The sequence below is a fragment of the Cibotium barometz genome, chromosome 30 (genome assembly GCF_041138505.1).
Source record: "Cibotium barometz isolate CiBa-2024 chromosome 30, ASM4113850v1, whole genome shotgun sequence".
NCBI classification, from domain to species: Eukaryota; Viridiplantae; Streptophyta; class Polypodiopsida; order Cyatheales; family Cibotiaceae; genus Cibotium; species Cibotium barometz.
Window position 1 is genome coordinate 22,924,603 of NC_141075.1, and position 11,641 is coordinate 22,936,243.

Sequence of the window (11,641 nt, forward strand, 5' to 3'; positions counted from 1 at the left end):
GTTGCCAACTGTCTATGGTAAGCAAAAGTATGGTCCTCATCAAACCAACCCACAAAGAAGTGGTGCCAGGCCTGTGCTTGGAACTTTACCCACACCACACAGGAATGTACTCGCATTGCAAGAATGAGACAGGAGCGTGAGCAGAAAAGGGGTGGAGTGACTCCACAAATGCATCAACATTATACTAATTTTGAACGTAAGCCACCGATGGCACAAGAGCAAGCACGACCTGTTCTTGGAGCTCAACCTCCTGCTCCTGGGACTGCTCCTGTGAGGGTTGTTGACTACGACAATTCAAATATGTGTAGAGACTTGGTAAACCCAGGCTATGTGGAGGAGGAATATGCATCATATTCATCCAAGGAAAATCTCTTTAAAAGTCCCGCATATCCAAGCCAAGCACTGGAGGCCCAGCGGAACAAAATTCTTTGATGTTGCTTGGCGGCTACCAACCTAGGACTCCAAGCCCCTCAGGTCAATGGCAGCAAAGGAAAGTAGAAGCCAAACTAATGGGCCCCTGTTATGAGTGCGGAGAACCCCATTGGGCTCGTGATTGTCCACATCGCTCAAGGCAAGCAGCTCGATCCAATACAACAGTACCACAGTTTCCACCAATTGAAAGATATTGTCTAGGGTGTTGTGTAGAACACTTCCCAAAGGATTGTTTGCTGAAACCACATGAGGGAGGCACCTCTCAACCAAAGGTCTCACTCAACTTTGTAGGGGCAGTTCCATCGCCACCTTCATCAGAGAATGAGGATGTCGTGCCACTTAGAGTCATGACTAGATCACAGACACGAAATGCCGAAATGCAAACTGATGAGACACCTCGAACTAGGGATGCAAAGGCAAATCTAGTGGACAAGACCCTACATTCCAATAGAAAAAGGACCACTAGGAGGAAAAAGAACCGCAACAAGCAAACTAAGAGTGCATCCACTAGTTCTCAAGAAGTCTATAAACAAAACATGAGGGATCAAACTTTTACATCCCAAGAAGTGCATGAGGAGCATCAACCTCAACCTGGGCCTAGTGCTAAACAAGATGAGGCTAGTACGACCGAGGATAGTTCTGGGGGTTCTGTTTTTGTGGATAAGGTGAATGAGACTCTAGATGCTATCATTGATGCTCATAGAAGTCGCATTGCAGCTTTATCTGAGCTACCCAAGAAGCTTCAAGAATACCCAAACCCTCATGGAGAAGATCAATCTAGCTGTACATCAGCAACTCATTAGGGAAGCTCAATCAATACTTGAGGGACCACCTCCACCTATCCCTCGGGGCCCAACCTCTCTTAAGCCAACATTAGAAACCATACCAGAAGTGTCATCAAGTTGGGAAATGAAAAGTGAGCTCATCTCACAATCTCATAGCAAGAAGTCTGCACCAATTGCCACCCCATTGAAAGTAGGTATTCTGCCACCACCTAGCCTTGCCTTCCCATGCAATGATGAAGTTATTGATGCTAACGAGGACATGGCAAATGAGATGTGGGCAGCAGTTCATGAGAAAGTTAATGAGAATATGTCCTCTATTATTTCACCTCCATTCTCTGAGGTGGATTTTACCAGGGGCACAGAAAACAACTTTAGACGCCCAAGCATCCAGGAGGAAGTTCAAACAATTGTTTCTCCTAGAAGTAAGCATACAATGAAATCCTTACCATCATATTTAGGAGAATATGAGAACTGTTCTCAAACCTTGAGAATACCCTCCATGCATAGAAGGTTGACAAAGGAGATGGATATGGGTATCGTGCAAGCTATTTTGTCAGCACCAGTGGCTTGTACCTTACCTTTGCTTGATTTGATAAAGCTTCAACCTGAGTTGTGGAATGATATTGCCACATGTTTGTCAGAGCAGGTATTGCTACAAAAGGGTCACCATCATTGTACTATACACCCTGAGACAAAGCATGTTATGCCAGTTCCTATCAACAAAGTAGGAAAATTTTGTGAGGACGATCAGGGAAATGCTACCCTCCCATTAGAAGTGCGAAAAGTAGCTTCAACTGCAATACTTGATAGTGGTGCACGAGTGGGCATTGTGACAAGGTCCATTTGGGAAAAGTGGGGCAAACCAGCTATTAGGAGTACCAGGATGCGCTTGCAGCTAGTAGCAAATGGAAGCTTAGAACATCCCCTTGGGCTGCTTGAGAACATATTGGTCACCACATGTGGGATTGAATATGAGCACACCTTTGCAGTAGTGGATTTTGGAAAACATCCAAACTATGAAGTGATATTGGGTAGACCATTCATGCGACAATTTCAAATGATTCAAGATTGGGGATACAATTATTTGTACCTCCGACATGATTCTGTCTCATCACAAGGGTCAACCTAAAGAATCACTCATATCGTGATGTAACAAGGTCTCCAATAGATGAGTTTGATTCTGGTTCATCTGAGGGCTCAAGAGTTACATTGTCAGATGGGCGAGAAGATCTGTGGATGTGTGGAGCCTCATGTAGGGATTTCAACACTGAGAGACTTAAGGGTAATCGAAGTGTATCAGATGAGGCATACATTCCACAACCCTTCCCCTGAGCACTTAATTGATCCACTAGAATGGAGTCATGTCCTTGCAACATTATCGACATGTGCTTTACCTAAGCCAATTCAATTTTGTGACTCAGATGGATATGACATTATTCCTATACGAATGGTACAACCACAAGACCTTCTAGATGTTTTGTACTATGGGGATGCATCCACAACAGCACTGCATGTAGAGGAAGTCTCAGTGGAGGATTTAACACTCGAATCTGCAATGATGCTGATAAGGAAGATGGATGGGACTCTGATTTTGATAATGATGTGATAATCCCTGAGGAAGAGTTAGGAAAGGCACGCCTGCTCTTGAGAGGAAGGGAGGTTCAAGTAGAGATCCCTCGAAGCCGACCTAAACGTAAATTGTGTAAGAGCCATAAGAGAATCCGTAAACAAGATGAGAGGGAACGACTTGAGAGACTACAAAAAGAAAAGGAGGAGTTTAAGAATGAACACTCTCGACCACCACCTCACTTCTCAGGAAAGAATGGATATCTATACTATGTCCAAGCACAAGATAGTATCAAAGACCAAGTAAAACGATCAGATGGATTCCAACCAGGAGAAAAGCTAAAAACTGTTAGCAAAAATCGTATAAAAAAAACAAAGAAACAAAAACCAAAACTCAAGTCTAAAACCGACTCAAAAGAGAATGTCGGAAGTGCAAAGATAACGGTTGAACAAAAAAATCTGATGCAAGATTGCAAAGGAGAGCTCAAAACCGCACGGTCTTCAATGAGTGACGACTCAAGTGGACAAGAACAAGGTCTCAATGTTCCCCCCAACTTCACACAGTACACTCTTCAAGATCGGAAGATTGTTCTTCAACAGCCCATGCGATAAAAGCCAAGCATGCCAGGGGTTTCATATGATAGTCCAGAAGATGCAAAAAATTTGATATCGCTAAGCCAGGAGAAGAGCCTCGCTATGTGTGGATTGCCACAGACTTGTCCTTAGATGAGGAGAAGTTATTAATTCAAACAATAAAGGAGTATCGCGATGTTTTTGCTTGGAGTTATAAAGACCTCAAAGGAGTTGATCCAAGCATATGTCAGCATACAATTCCATTGCGAGAGGATGCAAAGCCTTCCAAGCAACGTCCTTATACTTACAATGAGAATTTTGCACGAAAGATAAAAGAAGAAATAGACAAGCTCTTAGAGGCAGAATTTATCTATGAGATTGAACACACTGAATGGGTCTCCCCTATTGTAGTGGTGCCCAAGAAAAAATGGAAAACTTCGAGTATGTGTAAACCTCAAGAAGGTAAATGCAGCTATTGTATGTGATCATTACCCACTTCCAATCACTGATCATGTTCTGGAATGAGTTGCAGGGAAAAAGGCATATAGTTTCTTGGATGGATTCTCCGGTCAATCAAGTGTCAATTGATCCAAAGGATCAACACAAGACAGCATTTGCTACTGAAGATGACATCTTTGCCTATCGTGTTATGCCATTTGGTCTAACAAATGCACCAGCAACCTTTCAGCAGTTAATGAGTCATGTATTCCAGAAGTACCTTAAGCGATTTCTTGAGATCTTCATGGATGATTTATGTGTTCTCACAAAAGCGTGATGATCATATAGAACACCTCAGACTTGTGTTTCAAAAGTGTCAAGTTTATCGTATATGCTTGAATCCTGACAAGTGCAAATTCATGGTAAGACAAGGGAAAATTTTGGGCCATATTGTTTCTCGCAATGGGATTTCAACAGATATGGATAAAATTGATGTCATTGTCTCATTACCTCAGCCTATCAACCCTAAAGGGGTACAAATATTCATGGGACATTGTGGCTATTATCGTCGATTCATCTACATGTACGATGTCCTAGCCAGACCATTATATGCTCTTCTTGTAAAGTTTAATTGGATTGATGAGTGTGAGGAATCCTTTGAAAAGTTGAAGCAAGCATTAGTGACTGCACCCATCTTACGGGCACCAGATTGGAACCAAATCTTTCATGTCCATATTGATGCTTCAAACTTTGCAATTGGATGTATTTTGGCTCAATCGGGAGAACATAATAAGGATTTCCCAATCTCATATGCTAGTCGACAGTTGAACAATGCTGAGAAGAATTATACCACAACAGAAAGAGAAGGTTTGTCCATGATATATGCAGTGAAAAAGTTTCGCCATTACCTTTTGGCAAACAAATTCATATTTTTTGTGGACCATCAAGCATTGCTATATTTGGTGAATAAGCCTTGTGCAACTGGAAGGATTGTGAGGTGGCTTGTCATCCTTCTTGAGTTTGATTTTGAAGTGGCAGTCCGAAAAGGAACAACTCATCTTAGGGCAGATCATTTGTCTCGAATCACCTCTGGCGAAGCTCCTGTGGGTGTGGATGATGATATGTTAGATTCAACACTTTTCCTTGTAGAGACAGCTCCTAAATGGTCTGAATCCATCTTAGAAATTTTGACAAGTGGGCAGATACAACTAGCGGGTCCTAATGTGGACCTATGGTGACCATTCAAGTTAATCTCAGGGAGATTATATCGTCAGGGTAATGATGGAGTGTTGCGGCTTATACCTAACCCTGACCAATATGAGGAGATCTTGGAATGGGCACATGTGGGTATCGGTGGAATCCATGCATCAGCTACTACTTGTGTGCGACGTATATCTCAGGATGGGCAATGGTGGCCTACCATGCATGTGGATGCTGAAAAATTTGTTCGTAACTGTGCTTCATGTCAAATACAACAGCCAATTCATAATGTCACATTATTCCAAATTTCAACTACGCCAAGTTGGAGTAAGTATATTGTGGACTATCTTCAACATGGTCATACTGATCAAAAAATTCCTAAATATCAAAAGCATGCTATTGAAGTTTAAGCGGCAAACTATATGCTGATAGAGGGCCAACTCTACAAGAGGGGCAAGGATGGCAACTTACGCATGTGTGTATGTGAAGCTGACTACTTGAAGATCTTGACTCATGCACATGCAGGCGTTGGGGGTGGACACTTTTTGGGCAATACCACAGCTAAGTTGATTAGGTGGTCTGGGCTTTGGTGGCCAACCTTACAAATGGATGCCGAAGAATATGTAAAACGTTGTGACGATTGTCAAAGGACCAAACCTCCCATCACAAAGGACAATATGCCATTGCGGCCTATGTTAAGCACACGTGCTTTTGCAAAATGGGGTATTGATTTTGTCGGTCCCATTAAACCTCCAGCTCGTCACACGCATGCAGAATATATTATAGTCGCAACTGACTATTTGACCAAATGGGTAGAGGCAAAGGCTACAGTTAAAAATGATACCAGAACCACAGCCAAGTTCTTGTATGAGTACGTGTTTACACGCTATGGCTTACCTATTGAAATCGTTAGTGATCAAGGTGTGCACTTTGTGAATGAGGTCATAGAGTTATGGTAATTCACAAGCGTTCTGCACCCTATCATCCCCAGACCAATGGACAAGCTGAGAGTACTAACAAGATTCTCTGCACAGCACTTACAAAGATTGTTGAGGGACATAGGACTGATTGGGAGCAAAAGTTCTTTGGGCATATAGGACAGCCTATAAAACATCTGTGGGCACAACCCCATTTGAGCTTGCTTTTGGGCTAGATGCAATTCTTCCCATTGAATTTCTTGTACCTACTCTACGAGTTGCTAAACAATTGGACTGGACTGGTCATGAGCTTTCACAACGCATTGATTAATTGGAAAAGCTTGATGAGACCCGCTTATTGGCGGTAATGGGGATGTATGCCCAGAAGAGGAGACAAAAGCAATGGTATGATAGAAATGTAACAACTGGCCGATTCAAAAAAGGGGACCTTGTGCTCTTGTACACACTTAAGAAGCATAAGAGAAAGCTCAAGAAATGTGGCCTAGGACCGTTTGTGATTAATGAGCTTACTCCAAGTAGTGCAGTGCGTTTAGAGACACTAGAAGGTGAGCTAACTTCATTAATGGAAGTCGTCTCAAGAAATACAATGAACCATTAACTGAAGCCATGCTTCAACAAATGCATGCTGCACACACACAGAAAGAAGCACATGACCTACTTAAACGTCAGGCTCAAGAAGAGACTAAAGCTAGAGTTGCAAAAGCCAAGGAGCGTCGCAAGGCTTCTATGTTGGCCTTACAGTTGGCTACTGATGAACAATATGTCGATCCTTTCAATATTCAAGTGTGTCTTCATCTTCATGAGACTACCTACTTTGTCTCTGCCTTAATTGACTCTGGTTGCAGATTATAATGTTCTCTCGCTTCACACATGGATAGCCTTGGGACAACCAACACTTGTGCACATTCCTATTGACTTACGAAGCTTCTCAGGTGAAGATAACCCTATAGAGGGAAAATGTGTCATTATGATGTCCATTCAGGATCACCAGATGTCATTTCCTTTTATGTGGCAAGTAAGTCCAAGGTAGTGGTAGAGGCTGTTCTCGGTCGATCATGGTTAAGTGCTACCAATTGTTCATTAGATTGGAAGAATAGACAATACAAATTGCAAATTGATTCTGATTGCATCTTGGGATCTGCTACTCCACGAGCTTTATCATGTCAAAAGGGTGGTGTTTCTACCTTACACAACCCACTTTCAAAATCTGCTCTTGAAGCTCCAACACAAATGATGTGGATAATCGATGAGTCCTCCAGTGAGGGCCATGGCTGGCATGTTCCAACTACTCTAGTCACTGCTCAAAGAAGGCCAGGCAAGAAGGAATTATCAATTTGGCTACCCAAAGATGCATACAAACTTGTACCATCTAGCCTAGTTGTTGCTAAGCCTCCTAAAAAGCACATCTTTTCCAAGCCTAAACCTCAGATTGTTACTCATTGGGTCCCAAAGCATGTTCTTAAAGCACAAGGCTATTATGAGGGTGCAACAGCACTTTGGTTTCCCAAATGTCATGGTTTACTAGAGGTAAAAGAGTGTATCAATAAGATTCCAAAATCCACCCTTGGTTTTCCATATCAGTGGGTGCAAAGAAAATCAACACAACCTCTTCAAGATAGGATAGGTGGTTGTGATAGCACCTACAAATCTCCTTGTGTTGACATTCCCAAAACATGTATTGAATCACCAGTTGTCCCAATTTCTCCTTGTTACACAATTCCACCATCAACTTGTGTACCTAAGACAAATCCAACTTTACATGAGTTTCCTTTGAGCATAGATTCTAGCACTTCAATGCCTAAATCCTCTTATCTTGCTCAAATTCCTCGACAATTGCTAACCTTCCCACCTCTTAAGAAGGACATACCCAAAACCAAAGGTAAGGCATTAACACTACAATTGAAGCTCTTTGGTAGATCAGTGTTTGAATAGTCTCACATTTACTAATGTGGTTCCTTATGCCTTTAGAGGATTGTGTTCTTTTTGAGATGATCTTATCTACAATGTTTTTGATTGGGATTGTAATGATGGATATGAGTGTATAAAGTTTGAAGTTTCTAAATTTCATTGTTCTACGACCAGATACCTCCTGATGGATACTTGGCGAGATACATGTCCACCATGCATTGACCCTGATAGTACTCAACCTGAACATCGCGGGGGTTATAGTGCTCCTCCTTTTCAAACTCATTCTAGGTACTTTTATGCTCCCTTAGTTGAAAATTGCTGTGGGTATCACTTTGTCACTTTATTCTATCAATAGCATCACCCATTTCCACATTGTCAAGAGTGTGCACGATTCGTATTAGGAGAAGCTTCACACATTTGTTGGCTATGCTGCTCTTACTTTCGACGATATGGCACGGGCTTAATGAAACAAATTAAACCTTCTTAATGTGAGAGTACCAGACCGAGGACCAAATCAACGTAGATTACCTGAGGAGGTTCAAGCACAACAATGGAGGGATACATGCATAAATGACTTGCAACCACCTATCTTGCAAGCCCTCCTTCCCCAAGCCTCAACATGTCAATTTTGGATCACTATGAGTACCTATATTAAGCAGTTCCAAAATCGAAATTGTCTGCTTAACCTTCCCATAGAACCAATGCTATATTTTAGCGAGGAAGCACTCCTTCCTCTACCACCTTCTCTAGAGGCCGATTTTTGTACAGGGTTGTCCTTGCATCCTGAAGTGATTGATACCATCTTTCCAATAGAAGTGGACACGGATCCACTACCAGTACAAGGGTAAACTTATCAACTCCACAATAAGATCAACATGCCAGGGCACTCTTCTCCCACTGGGTTTTTTTCCTCGGCTATATTCGGTGATTGGCACCAATAACAAATTTTATTCCTTTCTTTTCTTTTCTTGTTTGTTAACAAACATTTTGCAGAGATCTCAGCTAAACAAGAGCATACAAACACGCCCCAATAGTCCACCTACCGTGCACACAAATTAGGAAGGGAGGAGACACGCAATGCCTACAAAGAGCAAAAAGAAGCAATCTGCACAACATCAGCAATGCATCAATGCAAACGCACAACATCAACGAGCACTACAACATGTGTATTCAAATCATAATCTTTTGTTCTTTATGCGCTTTTAACTTTTGGATATATTGTTTGCATGTTCACACACAGTTGGCTGGTTTAAGTTTTAAATTAGTTATTAAAATGTGGTGAGTGATTTCTAGATTCTTAGAGGACTTAGTAGAAGATATTTCTATTTGAAGACGGTGTAGAATATATACCAACGGAGTATGCCAAGTTCTTATGCTCTCGAAGTATATTAGTTATCCCTAGTGGTAGCTACCTCTTAGGTATAGGCTAGGTGCTAGGATTAATAAAAAATTTACGAAAAATCATGCCCTAAAAAATATATACAAGTGAATCAAGACATGACGTGTTTACAGCCATGTGAAATGCTTGGTAGGACCTGGGGTTGTCTTAGCACCTTGGAGCCGATGCCTTGGTTTCCATGGGGTGAACACTGACGTCTAAAAGATTAAGAAAGACCTTCAAGGACTCTATCGCCTTGATGGATGCTGGTAGGACTCTGGGGTATATTATGGGCCCTCGAGACCGATGCCCTCATCTTCATGGGGTACTCCTTATGTCAAAAAGAAAGAAAAGGATCTGTCGCCCTTGAGATACTTAGCGGCCTTTAGATTCTCTTGGCGGAGGTCTCTTGGCCATTGCTTGGGTCTCATTGGGATGGAACCTTCCTCGTTATTCAACTTTTACACACACACACCCAAAAAAAAGAAGATCCAATCACCATTGCTCATATTTAGAAGTCGGGTTGCCACGTAGGAATAACTTAAACAATTGTGGAACATTGAGACTGCGGTCATAACCTGCGGTGTACAAGCACACTTGCCTTTGCATAGCACTATCTACCACCTAGTCTCACTTTGCCTAGTATTTACTCACCTCTTTTAGCACTCTTTAAAACTCTAACCAGCCTTTCACTTGTATGCTCACGTGTGAGATTGTCATTGCTGGTTTTTTTTTCAATAAAAGGCTTTACTTGTATCCATTGTTTTTTGCAGCTTTTGCTTCTACCGCGCTCGAGGACGTGCGCAAAATAGGAAGGAGGGAGTGTTGCGTGACGAGTGGTGATCAATGCAAGGATGCAACACAAAGATGCAAGCAGGAAAACAAGAGACTTGACATTCTTATTTAGGGCTCTTGTAAAGAGTTCCAAGTTGTAGATGAGTGTGGGAGTGAGCTTAAGAATAATCCCACATGGGAAGTTTTGGGAGTTTTAGGAGTTTTAGTATAAAAAGTGACTCATTTGAGAGCTTAGGGACACATTGGGCTACACTCATATTTGAGCTCTCTTGAGACTAGCTCTCCCTCTTTTTCATAGAGGTGCAAGCTCTTCTCTCCCCATCTACACTATTGTATGAGCAATGCTTTTTTTAATTCAATGCAATGAGTGATGATTGTCTCTCTTCTCATCTCTATTTCTCTAGTATGCATGCTTCTTTGTGGATGCTTGTGGATTCTCTATTAGGCTTTGTGTGGTAGTGGATTCAAGCTTAAGCTTATTCATAGCTTGTAGTTTATCCATGGGCAAGGCATTGCTTAAGTAGTAATTGAGAATACATGTTTATTTCAAGTTCCATTAAGCTTCAAGGTTTGTGTGAATGCTAGGGAAGTAAGAGCTTGAGAATAAAGTATGCTTTGAGCTTGTGTGTGCATTAACTTAGCTTTCTTCTTGTATTGGATGCATGAATGAGTGGGATGATGAGTGAATGAGTTATGGCAAGATTGAGCTTATGTGTGTAAAGTCTATGTCAAGGTAGTGGTGTTCGTAGCATTTTCATGGATAAGCTTTGGTGCACCGGTACGGGTTGAATCCCTAGCTCCGAAAAGGATACAAATCCCATTGGATTGAGCTACACACGGATCATACTACTCATGCTACAAGTGAGAGAGTCTTCCGTCTCTCCAACATCCTCTGTCCAGAGTCTATCTAGAACGTCATCAAAGCTCCTTACTCAAGCACAAGGATGGGTGGACGCCATTAGTTTATAATACAAAATTTGCAACCAATAATTTTGTTTATTGTCCGCTTCTTTCTATAATTCCTAGTTTTATATTGTGTTGATCTAACTTTTGTTGTTGTGTATTCTTACATGGTACCAAAGCATAAGCTCAAAGCAAAGCTTGTTTTTGGAAGTTTACTATTAGAAGGAAGATTTGGAGAGATGGCCCAACCTACAAGCCCTGATAGTTTTCAGTTTAGACACTACCAAGTGTGGCCAATTGATTAAGATATGGCTTATGTAGACCTGGCACTCAAACAAATATAATGCATGCTTGTGTGGATTAAGTGACCACATTATGGACACTAAATAGCAAACTGAGTTCAAGTTGTGAGATCATACTTTATAGTAAATTCAGATACACATGGAATGGGAACAATGACCGACCTACCATAAGATATTATAAAACCCCATAATCATAGAGTTCGTTGTGTTTGAGCACTCGTGTAAGCAAGACCTCCTTTATCCAAAGTTTGTCTAGATTACCATTAAAGCTCCTTGCCCAAATTCCTTCAATTTGTATTTAAGATTCAAGATTTTGTACTCTCCACTTCTTTCAACAACTCAATGCTTTCAATTGTATTGAAACATCTTTCATTGTAGTGTATTTCTACACTTCTGACTTCAAGGAATGGTCTATGTAAATAT